The sequence below is a fragment of the Haliaeetus albicilla genome, chromosome 10, assembly GCF_947461875.1.
Source record: "Haliaeetus albicilla chromosome 10, bHalAlb1.1, whole genome shotgun sequence".
Lineage (NCBI taxonomy): Eukaryota > Metazoa > Chordata > Aves > Accipitriformes > Accipitridae > Haliaeetus > Haliaeetus albicilla.
Genome location: NC_091492.1, coordinates 5,754,539 through 5,775,510, shown reverse-complemented (window position 1 = coordinate 5,775,510; position 20,972 = coordinate 5,754,539). Strand labels below are relative to the sequence as shown.

Genomic DNA, 20,972 nt, shown 5'->3' with positions numbered 1-20,972 from the left:
GAGCATTTTTTAATGTGCAGTGTCTAATTTGTGGAAACAAAACAACAAAAAAAAGTAAAACTGTGCGTATTTTAGGGAAGGTAATTCAACAGCACTATAATATTAACATAAAAGCTAATTACACCTTAGCTATGGCAACTGCATTTCTGCAACACAATGGCAACAAGCTCAGACCAAAACTTTCAGAGCTCTTCAGCTTCCTCCTGCCCACTGCTTGGATAACAATCTCACCAAGCAGCATTGGTCTTTTTTCGCAAAATTAACATGGTTTAATGCATTCTGGGTAAATCTTGCAATGATGAATTTAACCCATTCACTAAAACTGCACAGAACACTCCAAGATTATCTTTTCTTACAGAAGATAAAGCCTGAGCAATCATCTTTGTAACAGTCCACAATGGCAAAAACATCAGGTGTGACACAAGTAGTACTGATGTGAACCAAGAAGGGATGGCTGACCACTTCCACAGTAAGATGGTATGTAGAGGTGAATCCTCCATACAGGCCATCCTTGTCAGCCTCTTGCATAGCTGTGGCAATTTAGACTAGCAAATAAAGCATTGAATGAGATCCGTCACGCAGTGTGGTCTACATACAGTGCAAGATGGTACTTTCCCTCCCACCGTACCTGGAGTCCAAGCTCTTCTTATTCCAGCATGAACATTAACCTTTTCCTGTGGGACCACATACCCGGAAAGCTTAACTCTGTGTCCTAACTCCTAATATACCATACCAGAAACGTTACTTCATTCCCACTCTTTGAAAGTTGGCTAGCTAATAAAATATTGTAACTGACAAAATATTATTATTAAGCCAGAAATACATTATTCAGCCAGACTAACAATACCTTGAAAGAACATGTACAAGTAGCAGTACAGCAGGATCAGTAACATCCAGAGGACAAGAGGAGAACAGATCCCTGAGGGTTAGTCTGTTGGAGCTAACTGACAATCAACAGAGACTAGATACAACATATATCCCTGGCAGACTAGGCACTTCACAAATACAGTGCACTGGAACAACATACTCTTTGACCTTAATGGAAGTAACCCCCTTTAAACAACACTCACTGCCCCAAAAATCCCTGCTGTAGACGGTCTCACAAATTATCGACCCTATTCCATCTGTTTAAAAAATGATAAAAAATACTCATATTTTCACATGCTTCCTTATTCCTCTGCCTTGTCTACTTTATTGTAAGCTCTTCAGGGCAGAAGCTACGTTTTTTAATGCTGCAATAAAAAGTACTAATCCAAATATGGCTTTGAGCACTACTTCAGTTTCAAAACAATAAAGGTCTTCATCCAAACATTGCTTGCTTCATCAAGAAAAAAATGCAGTATCTAGAAGCCACTCCTTTTCTGCTTCTTTGCTGTAAGATTACTAAATCTTTCACTGGGTTCATCACTAAAACATGTATCTCATGAAAAGAGGACCCCTAATAAGACTACTTCAAGATGCTACTCTTTCCTACACTTCTATCACTTTCTGTGGCTGACTCTTCCTTGCTTTGCTGACTCCTCCTAATTTCCTTCTGTTGTGTGTGCATGCTTACATGTGCATGTGCACATTTCCTCCTCTACTCTTTGAGTTCTTCAAAGCCACTGGTGTTTACACCAGAGCAAGTACAGTGCTCACGATCAACACACAAAAGCAATAAGGGAAACAAGACAGACAATCTGACTTAGACTGGCTGTGAAATGGTATCAGTTCAGTGGTTCAAATCAGCATCAGCCATTTTCAGTCACTGGCCCGTGCCAGCAGCGAGAGTCATGCTGTAGTTCTACAGAACGAATCAGTCCCTTCCCCCCCTGCAAGAAATCCCTCCCTGGCCTCCAGCTGCCAGATGGAAGTGACAGCCAAGGGTCAGATCTTCCTTTGTTACCAAGATGCACTTATTGATCTGTGTCCCCCCAAAGCACAGAACTCCAGCTCAACCTCAGCTCTCGGACCACAAGCTGTTATAAGTCCTGGGGCAAACAAAACATTGAAGCGTCATAACTGAGACCACAGTGCACAATATTCCCTTTCTCTTTACTCCCCCAGCTGGTTTCTTACATTTACCAATGGATAACTCTGCACAGGAGCCTTTATACCATGGCTGTGAGATTCAGACCAAGCCAAGAGGAGGCAAGATGTGAGATGATAAGGTGGCAAGGCATTTCTTCATTTCTTTAGCTCTCCCAGGCCCCTTATTATTGCTGGGACATAACATTATCTCTCTTCATATCGTGGCTGGTCCTGACCTTATATTTTAACACCAAAACTCTCAAATTCTGCACTACTGTCCCAAAGAACAAGCAACTATAGAGAACAGCAGAGAAGAAAGAGCCTGGGCTAAATAGTACAAAGGAGAAAAAACACTGAGAATGCCTGTATCCTCATTCTGATCTGCTTTTCCTGCTTCTCCATGATTATGGGCTACATTCTTTGTTGGTGTGAACCAACACAGGTTACAACTGCTTACACAGTTGGCATCACAAACCTTGTCAACACCCATGTCCCTAGAAGGAATCTGCATCCTCCAACACAATGCCATTGCCACCATCTCCTCAGATACGCTGTGTGAGCACTGCCCAAATGTTTCAGCCAAATCTGACAGGTACAAGAAACAGCTGTGGAAGAGTTCTTTAATTTGACAGAAACAGGTTGCAGAGCAGCTCCACTGGCAGGGCTGGACTACAAACTACTGGAAACCAGAGAGAGACATCTTTGCCAGATTCAGCTGTAGTCTGCACCCATCTACCTTCTCATCATTATCCACCAGGTCAGTACCCTCCAGCAAAGGCAGATTAACACCATTAGTAGAACTGCTTAGGGAGCATTCGCACAGCTTCCATTGCAATACAGAAACCTCTCACAGAGATAAGTTTCTGGGGGCAGCAGACTCTCCCACCAGCTCAGCGATCTGCAAAAATGAGCTTCAGTTTATGACCCAAGAACCTCTGAAGTACATGACATGATATAAAAGTGGAAACAGCTGTAGTGTGGATGGAGGAATTACATAGTTGCTCTTGCCTATGTGATGAGGTTGTGGGATAGCGTATCAGTCAATGCAAACTAGAGGCAGAGGCAAGAAGCAACCCTCTTAGCCCTTCACCCCATCTCAATAAATCTGTCCCTGTGAAAGCAACCTTTCAGATTTAGTGACATTCTACCTGTACTTTGCACAGGTACAAACTGCTGGACAGCAAATTAACGAAGGCCTTTAACTGCAGCCTGAGCAAGCGCTACTGGTGCCGTGACTCAGTGCCATTCTCTGCCATTTCTTGAAACTGCCTAGTCACAAAAGCAGTCCCTGTGTCCCAAAACCTGCCTGGATCAGCACTTATTCTTCTGATTGGATGAGTTATAATGAGAAAGGGTATTTTCAGAACAGTTTTAGGTACGCATATGTGCTAACCACTGCCAGTAAGAAAAATCATAAAGCCCATGAAGAATGGTACAGACTTTCCAGGCATGTAATATCCAGTTGTCTCTAAGAGGCAACAACAGCTACAGCAGTGAATGCTGAGAAGCCTCCGCTGTCATTTCAAATATTGTCTTATTTTAATACAATCTTGCTTTTATTTTCAGACAGAATCCAGCCTCTTTCCTGCACCAGTAATTTTATGCCTTCTAGAACGCAGTACTGTAAGAAATACTCAACATTGTGATGAGCACAAGCCCTATTTCAAAGAACTGGTGATGACATAATATTGTCAGCACCAGTTTTAATATCCATTCAGCTTGGACGCTGAACAGAGCAGGGGACCTTCCCCACAGACGTACAGAAATAAAAGGCCTCCGTTCTCTCCAGTAACAATACCAACATACATATTAAAGGAGTTTAAAAGAAAAAGTAAGCTGTATTTCAGAAAAGTCTATGCAAATGGAAAATCAGGTACATTGTTATAAGTATCAGGTAGCCTTTTTACACAATATGACAGAAGATGCTGGTGTGTCCAAGTCACTCTGATTCCCATCTTTTGTGCATGTTCCATGCAGGCAAGCCACTGCCTTGCAGTCCCACTGTCATCCACATGAATTCACAGGAATCTGATGACACAGAAAAGTTTGCAGCTGGTTTTGGTGGTAAACTCCCTCCCTGAACATCCACATACAACACTCCATGCACACGGTCCTCAATGCTGTCCACAGTGACCCTGCTCCCAGGAGCATTCAAATCTAAAAGCTGCATGGCAGAACGGTAGCGTAGCATGAGGTGAGACAGTAAATGTGATTCTTGCCACCATTCAGTAACACACCAAGTGGAATCATTTGCTTCAGCAGCTTTTAGATTCACCCTAGTTAAATTCATAATATTTAAGTGCACAAGCCTCTCTCTGTTTTCCTTTTTAAGACTAGAAAATGAGGTTATAGTGGACAGCTCAGGTATCTTGTGTCTGCAGATGAAGTGGATGCTTCTGTGGGGTTTGCACTACCAATTAACTTTCCCAAGTAATCAGGTATGATCCCCCCTGAGAAAGCCTGGTTCATCTGTGATATACTCCCTGCAGAAATGTAGAAACCTACCAGCCTAAGTTCAGATTCATGAGTTCTGGTTTGTTTTTTTTAAATATTCTTTGAGAAGCTACAGGAATGAAAATTTGACATGGGAGCCCTTCTATTGTTTTCCTCTCTGGGACAAATACTATATAATCAGTGAAGACTATTTTAACACTAAGAAAGGTAACAATATTTTATAATCAGTGCCCATATAAAGCTATGTGTATTAAAAAAATTCAGCCAATCTCTGTAGAAAACAATGAAGATAAATGACTGTTGTGAATTAGTTTAGGGCTGCTACTGTAAGATGTCTCAGTTTCTCAAATATTATAGGTAGTGAAATTTATGATTTACTCTGGCTTTTATTCACTCCCACTGTAATAAAAAACCCCAACGATTTGGCAGCAATATAAATGGTTTCCCATCAACATGAATAGTGTCAGTCTGTGGACCTATATCTGTTTTCACGTGAGCTCAAGTAAATCAGAAGTTAACCACTTAACATGAATTACACTGATACAAGTTTAAGAACGAAGGAATCAGACCTAGACATTGATTCTGCATGTCCTTTGCTAATGAAACCAGCTCTGCTATTGTTTATACCCTAACTGAATGCTATCATCACAATCATTTGGATACAATAAACAGCTCTTGCAGATGGCTGACTGCTAAAGAGGAGAAAAAAAAGAGGTGTACTAAAAGGCTTTGATAACAACACATCAACTTCATAAACTTGTGTCCTGTAGTAATACAAATGAACATTCAGCAGACCACAAGCAACAAAGGAAAACGTGGATGACTTCATCAGCCATTAAGTCTGCTGTGCCCTGATCTAACAACATGATTCAAAATTAAAATCAAGGAAATTTGTCAACATGCATTTCCTCAGCTCAGAAGAATCCTCAATTGTTCTGGCTTTTACTCTGCATCCATGTGGGAGTGTCAAACAAACCATGAATGGGGAGGATATTGAGCAGTATGTGGCTCAGCAGTATGGATACTGTGGCTGTATTTTACCAATTCCAAGTCAATAAAACCAGTCCTTTTGTGGCAGAGGCTTAGTCCATATCAGCTTTACTTTATGCTAGGGACTGGAACTGATACATGCCATCACACTCTAGGGCAGAAAGGAAAACAAGCAGTTTCATCTCTTTCTCCTGCACCCAGACCTTCCAGGCTTGTTCAAAACACAGCAGAGCAAGGCCCTGCGAATCTAAGTCACTGTGGTCCTGAGGAGTGAAATTCGGAGTGCCTTTCTGTGGCTGTGGAAAGTTGTTCTTCAGCAATGGGAGTTACATGGAGAACCAAGAACAGATTAGATGAATATTCATTATTCAAAAGTAGGATTAAGAAGAAAATGATGGTTTGAGGATGTAATTTATGAGACAGAATGACACAATCCCATACCATTTAAAGAGCGCCTTCTCAAACTGCCCCCGTACTTTCACACCCACACTTTTTCCCTTCCCTTAAATGTTAAAGAGCTGGGGAAGAGGCCTAGTGCACAGAAACTGCATATGGATACATACCCATTTTTTCATGTATTTGTGAAAAAAAGCTGAGCTCCGGAATATGCAGGAAAAAAACTGCACACAGAAAAAAAATATTTCAAGGCATATTTTACTCCTCTAGTCAGTAAGTATTTCTAAGTCATACACAGGACAACATTTAATTTTTCTGATCTGGAATCTTCTCATATAAATACAGAGCCAGTTTTCAATACTGATAAGGGTACTTCACACCCATCTTTACTAGCTTCACATTTTGCTTTATCAATTAATTTACTTTTCAGTAATTAATGTGTTGAAATGTTATTTTTAAAAACTTCTGATTTTAATCTTATGAACTGCAACATACCCCAAGATCTTTGTTCTACTTCCATCCTTAAAAAAATCTACTTTTTGGCAGGTGTTAAGGCAGCAAGTGTTTCTATAAACTGCAAGTGCAAATACGTCTCATAAAATGTGTTGCAAACAGAGAATTGAGGAGACATTTAAGAAAACACAACAGAACAAAGCAGTGACATGGATTACAGGGAAGATTTGTTTTACACATCAGTATTTAAAACCAGTTTCTTTCTGGCCAAAACACTATTTTTTCAGAGCGCTCTGCTGAATAGTGTAAGAGGGAAGTCTCTTTGTACTCAGTTTTCTGGCTTTTAGGGGTCTCAGTTTAACAGAAAATTTAAGGATTTATAAAAAAGATAATCGACAAACAGAGAAGTGAAGAAAGAAACCAAATGAAAGCATGTGAAGTAACTCAAAGCACTCTACCCATGGCTGGTAATCCCCACTTTATAGATATGGGGAAAGATGCAAGAAATGGAGCTAGCCTGCCTAAACTCACATCCAAAGTCAGTGGCACAGTCAGGAACAGAACCCTATTTCTACCTCCTAGCCTAAGCACCAAGCTACAGTTCTTAGAAATGGAAAAAAAATATTCACAAAAAGCATAGTCCTATAAAAGAGAGGGTAGGAGAGAACAGTCTCATTGATGTAAATACTTGTTTGTGGAGATTACTGCCTGTCTCACCAACACCCTAGTGACCACCCTTTCTGCACCCCTAATTAGGGCAAGCCCCTCTGTAACTGCATGAGGTCATGTTTTTCTTTCAAGCAGCAGTAAATTACCATGCTCGTTATCACTCCTCTACACAGATTCCCTCAAAAATTAGATTATCTCCAGGGCATCCTTTGCTATTTTGTCATTTTCAGTATCACTCTCACCATAGCAGGAAAAAAAGCCAAAAAAAAAAAAAAAATCAGCATTTAGGGTTTGAGAAACAAAGATATTCATGTATTGGGGGGGGAGAGTGAAAGAAGCAGATCATCCTGGAACTGCCAATTTTCTGTATCCTTTGAGGATTAGATCCAAGCTTATAATTTCAGTGAGCAATTATCTAAATAGAAATGCTCTAATTGCACTAGGATTGTGTTTTCTCTGGAGTGTTATTTCTTTCAAGTATCCTGCTGTTTATTTATATTCAGCTAAATAAAAGGTATGCTGAGCTACCCAGCGATTTACACTGCAGTAGGGATGTTACCATTGGTACACAGGAGATTGCTGGTATAACACAGAAAACCCTCTAGGCGGTTCTAACTTACTAGAACTAAGCCCATTCCAGTCTCTGTCTTATAAACTCACAGTTTAATAAAGAAAACAAAGCAATTCTTCCTGGATGATTGTCAATGAACTGCTTTGTTGCCTCTGGAATCACTGCCATCTCAGGGAGAAGTAAGGAAAAAATTAGGCATGATACACAACTACCCAAGGAAAACAGCTTACCCAGCTTGGTACCCCACGTGTCTGGAAGCAGCAAATGTATTAAGGGAGAGGCTGTCATGGAGGCAAAACACAGCCACACACATTGTTCCTTCAGTACTGATAGTAGTTTACACTGATGATTTCAACATGCCTTGACGGCTGCTAGAATCAATATTACAGACACACTGGGAAAGAGAACAGCACTAAGACAAACAGCCAAGACACAAAAGACCTAACACTTGCTTATTAAAGTTTTGTACCCAGTAAGAGCAGAAAGGTTATAGGGGTTGGCCTGTATCATTATGCACCTTACGCACCATTGCACAAGAAAAGTTCTGTCTATCTTAAAGGTTAATAAGTCTGTAAGATGTGCACACATTTGAGGGGAATGCAAAAACTCTCCTTCACAGGGAATTGTGACTGTCTAAAAAGGGTTCCTATTCCTCCTTTTCCAAAATTATAGCAAAATGTCAGAAGGAAAAGCAGCAAGAGGAAACTCAAAGATCGCTGCATTCTGCTTGAAAAACAAAATGGATCATATTAGTCTAGAAAGTCTTAGTGGCAACATCGCAATGTGGTATATAATTCTTAAAGAGTCAGGCAACAGAGGAAGTTTCCTATTGCCCATATTCACATCAAAAGCTACTTAATATGCATTTATTTATTTTTATACACAGTAATGGAGATACAGGAAAAGGGAAAAGAGCCAAAACTAAGACAGTTTAGAAAAGGATAAAATTCAGGAGAATGCATGAAAATTATACATTTCAGGGACACTAAGTATCAAATCAGGAATAATTCCCTAGAAATGTCACTGCTTTTTCCAAATTCCAATCAAAAGTAACTGCTTTATGTTAACAGTAAAGAAACAATGAATGGTATGTTCCTCCTCTTCTTAATGTGCCATCATTAATGGAGAACTTGACAGGAGCAGTTAAGTGAAGAGGATCGTTATCTGCTTTAATTTTATTTCTGTGTAGAATAAATTGTACAATTCAGTTTAACCATTTTCAGAAAGGACAACAACTTCTCGAATCATGGCTCAGTTCTCATTTCAAACCCAAAAAGCATGACAAATAGGAGTTTGTGTACAAGCCTAACTTTTGTACCAAATTTCACCATGCAAAACATGCACAGAGCACCTGTCGGTGAGCCACAGGCATCTGTGACACAAGTCCCAAGAATAAAACACAAAAATATGGTAACTAGCAACTGAAACCATAACAGCCAATAAATTCCAATCCCTGACAGGGGGTGAAAAACACACATTTCAGAAATACACCTACTTAAAGCTAATTTTCTATGCTGCCGTGAACATTACCAGCAGAGAAACAGTATCTACTCGCCTGTCCTTTAACAATGAGGATGATGACTGGGAGGAAAATAAACATGGTAATTTCTTGTCCAAAGCTGTCACTCAAATTGATGTAGCAACTGAATTTTTCCACAGCTGAATTAAAGTAGACATATACCTGTTAATTTTATTGCTTTTCTCTACTTATCCAGCTGAAGTGAGAACCTCTAGAGCCTGGGACATCCAACAACAGAACAGAAAAGTCCTACTTACGTATATGCAAAACATGAATTAGCGGCAAAAAAAGGGTCTGCAGAAATAGACCAGATTCAGAACTACTCTTGAGGGAAAAGTCTTACTTAACCAACTGGAAGTTCTTCTGGAGCAGTGGCTTTTTATCTTTTAAGTCCATGCTTCACTTCAATCACTTAAGAAATATTACTGCCTCGCAATATTACAAAATTTTCACACATAAAATTTTCTAAGAGGGACAAATAAGTCTTTGCTGCCTTCTCATTCAAGTTTACTCCCTCAGAGCCATGAGCTCAAGGATGCAAGATCTCCATGTGGAAGCAGAAATCCACAATATTAATTAGATTATTTTTTTTCTCCCCAAAAGGGTCTAAAGAGTGGAAAAAGGGCAAGGGAATGCCATGCAGATTATAAAGGGTCCTGGACAGCAGAGGACTCAAGAATCCCAGACCAGTCTTCAGCTCTTCCATGCGCCATTTCAGCTGAAAGGGCAAGAATGTGCCAGTGAAGAACTTGGTGTTTAGAACATCACACAGATTTGGGGGGCTACCTTTTGCAAGTCCTGCCTGTTCACCATTGTTTTTGTTCTTGCTCCAGAGGAGTTCCAAAACAGTACTCAAAACCAATGCTTTCATGGCATTTTAATGACATTGGGATCGCCAGTCCTTTGAAGAAAACCAGATTCTCTTTATGTGCTCAGAGGTTCATGCATGCCTTTCTTCATGTACTGACGTTTTATTATTTTTATACAGGTATCATGATATTCAGTGGTGGAAAGAAAGCTTTTCTGAAATGTAAATTCATACCTTGTTCTGTCTTCTACAAAATGAATTTTTTTACCACCAAGTTTGCAAAATGTGATTACACAATTGCTCTTGCAAATTACAGCAATCATTCAGATTTCCAGAACCCAAGTCTATTCAGGAAAACCGGATTTAGAGTTGAAAACCTGGAGGATACACAATAAAGCAGTACCTTAAATTCTAAACATGGTTGGTAGCAAACCATAAAATTCTAGTAATATTTTTCATCATTTATTCTTACCATATAGCAAAGACAAAGGACAACTTTTATTTGATCACAAAGGCCTCAGTATTTATTATTTATTCTCTGTTAAATTCAATTATGTTGCTATCACTGCCAGTAAGTCTTTCTCTGGTAGATTCATTCAGTCAGACACACATTGTTTCAGCAGAGCAAGGATTTTAGGACTGCTTTATCAACTGAATCTGTGAATTTAATGTGTCCTGGGATCATCTTACAGTTGGCTACTAAGCTGTTTGTTAATATACTATTGAAATGATTGGAATGGTAATAACCTATCATAGACATAATACTGCCAAGTTACCTGATTTCAAGATAAGCTTCTTGACCCACTAGTTTCATTGAATAAAAGTTAGAAATTTTCTGGCTAGGATGGGAAATAAGTTTTGAGATTCCTGATTTTAAGACAAAATACGAAGAACAGTTTTCTCTGCAATTCAAGGAAGAGGCAGTATCTTGAAGGCTCTCAGTTTCCAAGATAGTTAACGAACAACCTCTGGATTCTGAAGCCACAGTTTGTATCTCACGCTTAAATTCTACTTCATCTCTGGTTCATTATCTCCAGCTCAGTGGAAGACAGTTACATAGTTTTCTGTGTTATTACTGGTTGCAATAGCATTGTATTTCTATTTATTATTAGCACAGTATTCTCTCACCACACATTCTTTTCTAGCTGCTTCAATGCTGCCGACTTTCTTAAATATATTCTTTGAACTGTGCTCCCAATTTCCTGTGAATAAGACTCTCTCTTATTTGCAGCTGTCTCCTAAGATAGCCTTCTCTTTCTCATACATATTCAAATATCAAATGGAATTTGTATTTCTCCTGTATCTTATTAATTTTTTGGATACTAATAAAAAAAAAATCAAGATTTTTAAAGCAAAAAACGAAGCAGTGTTCCAGTCATATTCCTCACATATACCAGAAACAGTGGATCAGCTGCCTTCCTGGTGGCATTTCACCTAGAGTTTAATTTGATAACACAACCCAACAGACAGGCACCAGCTCCTTTTCACACAGAACAAACCCAATCTATTCTGTTAGTGTCCAAGAAACAGACAAGCTTGAACAGTTATAGCATCATAAGAAATTATTCATCATCTGTGTTTATAAATACTCCCTCTACTTATGGACAAATATTTTTCAATCCCATTCAGTGCACTACCTTAATGAATCAAAGATATAGGGATGCAAACTGTTCTCACAACCTTTTTTCATTATCGGTCATGACCTTTCATCCACAGCAGGCCAAATGCATGTGTGCAAAAGCAAGCAGTGTATTCCCATTTTATTGTCACATTTTATGCTCTACAGCAATAGTAGTTTTTCATTTAATTCAAAGAAAATATCTGAAGCCATTGCTGCCTCCATGAACTGTTCTTCTCTAACATAAATGAACATAATTATCATGCTGTCTCTGAATTCCATGTTTTCCATATTACTTTTCTCCTGTCTTAACCCACTAAGTGAAGATGTTTAATTGCAAATGCAGACGTAGCTATATTCAGTTGGCACTTAAGGCTTTAGAAACAAGTAAAGCACCAGGTTTGAAAACTTTACCAGTTTGGAACTGTTTGCAAAGTTTATGAAAAGCACGCCAAAAAGAGATACAGAAACTCAGAGAAATAATTAAAAGGCTATACTAAATGTATGCACTGTGTACCACAAAGCCAAGAAGACAGTATCAAATGGGTTTGCATTAAACAAGGGGGAAGAAAAAACTTCAGGAAAAACAGAAGAACAATGGCATCATTTAGCATATTTGTACTTGGGTCAGCTCCAGGTGATTGTTTTGGAAAGGATTCCGCTCAAAGTGAAAGGTGAATGGAGGAAGAGAGATCAGGAAGGAGGGGGGTGTTTGTCATAAAAAAAAAAAAAAAAAAAAGGAGAATGCAATGAGTAATGAATGTATTATGTTGCAGTAAACACTCCAAATATTGGAAAAAATGCTATAGCAGTATCTTCATTCCCTTGATTGTTATTAAGTAGAAAGCAAACAAATACTTCTTTGCAGAAACAGAGTTTGGAGCTCTGCCAGCAATGGTCACATCTAACACACACTATTTATGACTGTATAAAGTGCAAGAATATTAGTCATTTAATGAACAGCTGGAGGATGTCTGTTACAAGACATAAAATGGTCATAACTTGTTAAAGGTAAAGAAGGTTAAAAATGGGAATTTCTTCACTCAGGAAGCTGTTGTGAGTGCAGAACCGTCTCCACCTCAGGTCTACAGAAATGCATTTTCTACTTTCTGCTAAAACAGCTGTCACAGGCATCACTGATGGACTTTTTAAATTCAGGACCTAACATTGTCTTCTTATCATCTCTTACAAACCCTCATCAATATCTCTCACATCACAAATTACCCATCTCTCACTAAAACTTCAGTTTGGTGCAAAGTTGTATACCCAGTGGGCTTCCTGCCTGCCTTTCTTCTCAGAGCTACATTCAGTAGTCTCCTCTTCCTCCTCCTCCCTTCATACACTGTGGACATTTTCCAAGGGGCTCTTCTCACCCTACTGCTTTTTCACGTTTTCTATTTTTACCCTTCTGTTGACCTCATTCACTCATGTGGGCTCTCCTCAAGCAGGGACTGACAACCCTCAAATACTCCTCTTTTGCATATCTCTACCCTGCCACCTTTCTCTTCTCTCACAGATTCTGCAATACTAAATATAACAATAGAATTACACGTTTATCCCACCTAACCTCATTCCAACCATTGCTTTTCTCTCCAAAAGGAATCTTTTACCCAACTGCCGATGAAGATTTTGAGACAGAGCAGCCATAAGATATTTTTCCTTTATTTATACCCCACTTATTTTTCTTTTGTTATCATTTATTCTGATATTTTAAAATGCATGTTAAAGAAGGGAAAGAAGGAGCTCTCTGAGAAGGAGGAATTCTCTTTGGATCTGTATTCAAATAAGGAGATGAAACAGGACACGAAGAAACAATACCTTTTTCATTGTTGTTCAGAAGATACCTGAAATTTCGTGAAATATGGAGCTATTTATATATGGAATCTAATTACATAAAGTGTTCCATACCTCTGCCACTGAATTTTGTGAAGCAGCATGGGTTACAGGGTTTGTCACTTTTTTTTTTTTAAATGGTTTTACATTATTTTTGCCTCTTTGAAAGCAGCTCCCCATTTTCCTAAAGAACGGCTGTTTCTAGCCATCAGACTCTGTTACAACAAACTGACCATGCCTGGCTAACTACTTGCTCAATCTATTTATTCAGTTTCCAACACAACACAGCCTAGCCCAGCACAGTATATCTGGCATCATGTATCATACATATCGTGCAAAAATTCCTCTCAAGCATAATCATGGGTCTTAAAACTGAAACTTTGCCACACAATGACAAGGTCTCCACATTACCAGAATTACATTCCCTCCTCCTCCACCCCCATCCAACTCCTCATCAGTCTCTAGCATGACTCAACCCAGTTGAAAGGCAGTAGGCTTACAAGTTATTTCATTTCTTTCAAGCGAGATACATCATATGGAGGAAATAAATAAAATGTTTTACAAAAGTTATTTTCAGTGCCTGGTCCCTGGTGGATAATAAGGTCTACCTGGTTTCATCAGCTGCTTCTAACTGGGAATTTCTCTACATTAGTTTTGGCTTAACCATAGTGATATGTTACCATTTTGAAGCCAACCCTATGATGGCAGCAGAACCATGCCCAGTAGCACATCAACATTTCCTTCTAACTCTTTAAGCTGACAAACATATTTTGGAACTATTCCTGTTGTTAGAATTACTGCCTTATCTCCAAGTCTGCGGACAGGGTAAAAACTGCCTTTGCACAAATGCATTCTTCCTAAGGTCCTGTGCTGAGGGCCATCTTTTACTCACCAAAACCCCAGATTTCAGCTAGACTCTGAGGTTTTCAACACATTTTTAACAATTTCACTTCCAAATAGTAGGCAGCTTATTGGCTAGCCATGAGATGTTTATGTATACGCTCTTCTTTGTCTCCCTCTCACTGGCCTATTGTTAGTGTGGTAAACTGTGTTAAAATTTATACAAAACAAAAGGGTGGAAAAAGAAAATTACTGTCATGTATCATCCTGAGGAAAATGAAGTTAAAGTATCTTATTTTCAGTAGTCATGAGGGATTGAAACCAGAAGCAAACATTTATCTGGATGTTGCAGAAACTGATACATCATTATGATTGCAGCTTCTTCTTTTTTTTTTCCAAGAGTTCCATGGTGTTAAAATTTTAAGGATGAATTATGCCAAGTTTTTAGTATCCCCTGCTAGCTGCTACTTGCCCTTACTTCTAGTCAAATTACTTGAGCTGATAGCTGTCAGCACTGTGCAGAATTAAGAGCCCTCTTGGAAAAGCATCCCCAAACCTATAAAAATAACTGCAAAAGAATCAAATGGGGCAGGTGTGAAAAAAGAGCAATGAGGGCTAACAGAGGAGAAATGGTTCATTCAACTGAAAGGGGCCAGGTAGTAGCTGAAATTTCAGTATTATAAATAGGACATTATGTAGCTGAACTAAAAATAGGAGGTTTATTTTTACTTAATGTTCCTCACTGCTGGCTGCTGACCTAGAGAAAGAGGACTCAGAAAGGAGAATTAAACAATTCCCCACAACCATGCAAAACAAAACTGCTAGCCTGGCTACAGTGTCTATTTGTAAACTAAGAATACCATTCTTTAAACCAATTTCAAAAGATATCTAATTGAAAGAACTCCCTCATGTTGCTGTGAAAAGAATGTAATAGAATACGACAATTTCTGCAGAAAACCAATGGCAATTACAAATTCCCTGTCTACATACTTGCTTATAACGGAAAATCACTAGTGTATCTAATCTGATTCCTTCATGCACTTTATATGTATGCAACTGTTGTCCTATGCTGTAAGCAGTCTCTGCTCAACAGTAATAATATATTATCATTCCAGTACTCGGTTTCAAGTCAAGACTGAGGGGCCCAGCATAGGTTTGGAGGAAAATGCTCTGCCAACCTGCCACCTGTCAACCGTCTTGGGGCAGCATCTTGTGTTCTTCCCTTTCCTAAGGACCAATTTTACACTTAAACTGAGAATCCTAATTTAGCTATGGTAAAATGGCAGCTTATATGGCCAGCTGCTAAGGTGGCATTCATACTTTGCTTCATTTAAAAAAAAAAAAAAAAAAAAAAAAAAAGATGAAACTTGCACAAGCCTAAACCACCAAATTTGGATTTAGTTTCAAGCCCACACATCTAATCCTCAGGACAAAACAGACTTGAAACCATGGTTTTGGTTCTGCTTACAAAGATAAGAGGAAACTGTAAAATAAAACCAGATCTGAATCTGAACTTAAATTCACAGATGTTTAAGTCCATGGCTTTTTTTTTGGCCCATCACTAGCTAAAATCTAAGTGTCTCAATAGACTTGAGGTTTCCCCAGGCTATTTTTGGCTATATCTGCTAAATACTGGATCTTTGTAATGTACCATCGACCCCAAGGGGCTATGTTGAAGCATTTATTCATCACCACTTTCGCAGGAAGCTGAAACGAAGATGAGAATATGGTGATTTAACTTTGGAGAGTAAGCTGTAATTACTTAAAAGTTTATGGCAACAACAAAAATAACTTGCATTACTTGTCATTGCTGGTCAAGCTGAAATAAAGGTATTTATTATAAAAAATTATTATCATTATTTAAGGAAAAATACTTAGTATCTGTGTAGTCTGTATGCAAATCTGCTAGCCAGTCATGCTTTCTCTTGGGCTGAAAAATGGCAAATTCCTTATTTTTATAAATTTCCTGTATTTGTACACCACTCGCATCCTTCATTAGTATTAGCAATCTGATTTGTTTGGGAATGGCAAGACTCAGAACATAATTCTGCACTTAGCTTAAATAATTCTAAAATGCAGGTTAGCAGAGAGGCAGATGATAATTCAAAACTTCTTGCTGCTTCTAAGCTGTTTTAGCTTCTCTCACTGTAAAAGCCAAGTCAAACACACCTAAATTAAAATACCTACTTGCAGTGTCTCAAAAGACAACAGGAAGATTAATGTATTTTGGTTTCCCTCTTGATTTTAGGTAATATTTTTTCACTTTTCATATGCTGAATCAAAACCCCAAAATAAAAGTAAACGCCATCACTAAGGTTGCACTGTTCTCTTACTGCTAGGTTTCAATACAGCAGGCAGCTTCAGAGGAAAACAAGAACCATACACCTTCCATATTTGAAATGTTGGCTAAATTTGCCATTTCCTTTCTTTCACTGTTGTACTAATTTTTATACATTTATACATAAATATATATATGCACGTACACACACAACACTTCAAATGTAGCTTTGGATGCTCCTAATAGTTTCAACAAACCCACATTGCTGCCTTTACTTTCTCCTCCTACCCTTCCCTAATAACTCATTCACATAAAGCAGACAAAAATTGCTGTGCAACCTCTGGAACCCTCTTGGCTGCAAATGGAAGGCAACACAACAACTAAGGAAAGGACACACCAGGTTCACGTGACCTGCACTTGCCAGGCATGACCTACATCTCTTAAGCACCATTTCTGGTGTAAGGATGTGAGGAAACTTCAACTTAGGAGCACCAGAATACACTAAAACTGGCCTGTTGATCTATAACCACAAACAATGCAAGCCCCATCAAGCCACAGATAAAAGTCCCTATGAATAATGTCCAAAGTTCTTCCCCAGATATTCAACATATTAAACTAGAGATATTTTCATATGGACAAGGTTCCCTGCCTGCCATTCTGCTCAGAGGGAGAATTCTCACTTCATTTGCCAGTACAGCCTTTCTGCTTCCCAGTATAACTTATAGTACACAACTTCTGTATGCAGTATCTTCTAACACATGGTAAGACCGAATAAACAATTCAAGATAACATTACAGCATCTCCAGCGAGTATTGGACACTAGAATTGGTTTCCACTTGATGCACCACTCCCTGCCATAATATGCAACTTCCCAACTAGGAGATTTAGTTCAACTACGTCATTTTCCCCCTCACATTGAACATAGCCCCAAGCACAGAAACAGAAGACCTTGAACACAAGCCCAGCACAGAAAAATTCAGGGGAGAATGTTTTGCCCTTGTTATAACTAGAAGATGATTTAAGAGTTTCCATTTTGAATACCAAGAAGCTCCAGAGGAAAGTTTCAGGTTTCCTTGTTGCTACCCCTCTTTAGCCTTCATGCTATCTATTCTTGGCCATCCTGCAAAACAGAACCAACAGCAGCACAGCTGCATCAGACTAAGGGCAAATTGGCTTTCTGACGAAACTTCTAGTACTTAAATCTTTTCCTCACACCGAATATCGTAACTCCAACCAGCCTCTTCTATTTTCCTAGTCAAAATAAACAAACTCTCTAATCACAAACCAGCATCTCAAAAACCATTCTCCATAGCTGCCATCTGCTAGCTGTATGACAGTGAACAGGGACCAAGTTTTGGATGGTTTGCTGTCGCATACCACACACTTGTATAGCCACCTAAATGAAGCCACCGTGGACCAATTATGAAAGATCTGTTATTCCATTTGGAATTACTCATTTGGGGATTTGATTTTTGATTTGTTTTCCTCTGAGGTTTTTTGGAAGCACTAGTGGGATGAAGTTTAAATTAAATTGGGACCATCAGCATCCCAAAGACAACTATTCAGTAGCACACATTTAATATTGATTTAATATGATTATGTGGGCTGCTTGTAACCGCAGCTAACTAACACCACTTATACACAAAATACTTCATATATTCATTGCCAGCAATGTTAGAATATGAAGCAACCCAAAATACAGCAAAATAATCCACACAAATATTTAGCTCTGAAAGCTACAGAAAAGTGTAATTAAAAGCTGGAGTTTTCAATTCACAAAGACAGCTCAGGTGGATTGTTTCGTAAATCACGCACACAAAGTCTAAGGTGCCACTGGATAAATACGGTATTATAGAATATACAAAGCAAGTGACAAGCCAACCACTACGCTACCCAAAAATGAATCACTAATAAAATAAACTGCAACAATGCCAGCTGTCTTTGAGGATGACCTTATATTCCTGGCTGCTTCCAGAGCCAGGCGCATCAGCCAGTTCAAATATCCTGCTGAACTTCGGAAAACAGGAATGCCTGTATTAGGGCACATCATTGCTGTTTCTAAAATACCTATTAGAGCTACACCTACAAATCCACGGGGTGGAAAAGAGTGAGGTGTAGTCTTCTAATCCCACCAAACATCACAGAGAGGATTGTTGACAGTATCAGCGCCGTTCCCTGCTGTGATTTGTGGTCACACGCGAGGCCCTGTGCTAGGGCCCTGCTCAAAGCTGTGCACAGCAAAGTCCAACCAAGTTTGCTTATTTCAACAGTGCTGTCCTGAGTACATTGACTTAATTTAAAAAAAATAAAAAAAAAAATTGGGCGATAAATGAAGTAGGACTGCGCAAGAGAATTTGGCATCGGCAAGCGATCGATAGCACCCCTAGAGCGTTCCAGGGCACGGGGACCGTCTGTGAGAACTTTTGGCCGGCAGGTCCCACCTGGGGAAGAGCGTGGGTGTCATTTTACCTGAGGCGGTGACCACGGTTGGACCGCGCAGCCTCCAGGGAGCGATGGCCACCGCGCCAGCACCCAGCCCTTCTGAGGACTGAGGCCGTCCCTCAGCCCAGCACCTGGGCACAGCCGACTTGCCCCGGTGGCCAACGGCCAGGAAAAGGGAGAGAGGGGGCCAGCGCCCCCTCAGGGCCCTCTCCAAGATGGCGGCCCGTCCGCACGGAGCCCCTCCCGCGCTCGGCGGGAAGGCCGCTGCCTCCCGGCGCGGACGGCGCGGCCGCTGGGCGGCGCTGGCGGCGGGGAGCGGGGAGAAGCGGGAAGCGAGGCGGCCGCCGCAGGAGGCCGGACCGGTCCGGGGGCCGTTCCCGTGGCCGCGGAGCCTGGCGAGGTTCCCGGCTGCCGGGCGGCGGCGGCGGTGCCGGCCGAGGCGGTGAGCGAGCAGCGCCGAGCACTGGCGGCTCGCCCTGAAGCGGTGCCAGGAGGCGGGGAAGGCCGCCCTGCGGAGCTCTGTACCGCCGGGGCCGGTCTGGGAGCGGCGGCCGCTGGGAGACGCGGCCGGTGAGGGTGGGGGGAAAATAGCTAAAAAATTCCCAATGTTCCTCCTTAGGCGCTGGGAAGGAAGGGTTTACCCGCGGCGTGGCCGAGTGCTGCCGCCCGCCTGGGAGGAACCTGGGGTTCGCAGTGCGAAAGATTGCTTTGGAAATAACGGCGTAATTTAACAAAAAAACAAAACAAAAAAGCCCATGATCCAAGCGTGGGGAATAACCACTTCTGCCTAGTGCTGGAGGAGAAATTAGCTTAATGCTTCACGTATTTACTTACAGTCAAAATCATCTAGCCCTAGGTTGCTGGCAGCAAAGGTCAAGACCAGTTTTTCATCAGGGGTTTTGTAAAATTACAGTATTGCCATTAGACCACTGATTTCTCGCTAACGACACACAGATTTTGTAACCTGTTCTTTCAGCACCTTAATCTTGGGGAAGAGATGGTGGTATCTGAGTTCCTTTAATGTAACTTAGTTACACACATCTGTATTCTTGACGTTTTTCCCAAGCCCAAACAAATCACCAGACTCTGGATGGCTGATGTCTGTGCTGGGGATGAGTTCTGTCAAGCCATCGGTAAGATCTTTTCCAGGTAATGAATGCCCCAAAAGATCTTTCTGCACGGTTACCTTTTTGAAATGTAGCTTGTTTTATCTAGGGGTCTACATGAAAAATAATGAAAGTGATAGCTCCATATCAAAGTTCCCAGCCTGTAAAATGTCACTAAATCATTCAAAAGAGTAATTTTAAAGCGTGACAGTTCACAAGAACCATTTTTAGGCTAAATATCTATTTTGTTCCCATTGATATATTTTTTGGTGCACAGCAATTTAAACAGGTTTGGGGAACCTCGTGAATTTAGTTTTCACTTGAAGAGTTTTTATTGGTACACCTTCATTTAACACAAAGCAGGTTCTGTTGATTAGCAGCATGGTTACCACTGAGCCTCAGTTATACCAAATATCTATTTACCTTGAGTGATGCAAACACCCCTACGAAACAGGCCAGACTATTAACTTCATCAGGTTCCTCTGCCAAGCAGAATTAGAATCGGCAAATTACAAGTGAAAGGCTCTGTAAAATAAACAGAGAATCTAATGGGACCACTAAGATTTGCTACGCTACTCCATTTTAGTGAATGTTAATAAAATTGAATGTGTAACTTAAGTCTACACCCCTGAAATCCATTATGTTGTCCAGGTAGAGAATCCCCTTTGCTTAAGCACAAGTGTAAATAATTCATTTTTAATTAAACTGTCAGAGTCTGATATCATAGTTTTCCTGTTGTTCATGTCATTTTAGGTATTCCACAGAAATGTGTTTTCACTTATATTAGAAAGATTTTATGTTAGATGTCATGCACTCTTTTAAAGCCCGGGCAGTGCCAATATTAAGAAATGCCTGACTGTTGAAGGCACTTTACTCCTGTGGTGGCGATGTGGTTTAACCTGGCAGGCAGCTGAACACCACACAGCCATTTACTCTCTCCCCCACAAGTGGGATGGGGGAGAGAATCGGAAAAAAGGTAAAATTT

General features: G+C 40.2%; 1 long non-coding RNA gene across 1 annotated transcript in view; it reads right to left on the bottom strand.

Annotated features, from left to right (window-relative positions):
• The window catches only part of LOC138687237 (uncharacterized), a 68,989-nt gene extending 49,611 nt beyond the window's left edge, over positions 1–19,378 (bottom strand). Inside the window, exon 1 of the long non-coding RNA XR_011326473.1 lies at positions 18,909–19,378. This is a non-coding gene — a long non-coding RNA (uncharacterized lncRNA). The remainder of the gene's footprint in view (positions 1–18,908) is intronic.
• Positions 19,379–20,972: the final 1,594 nt, after the last annotated feature.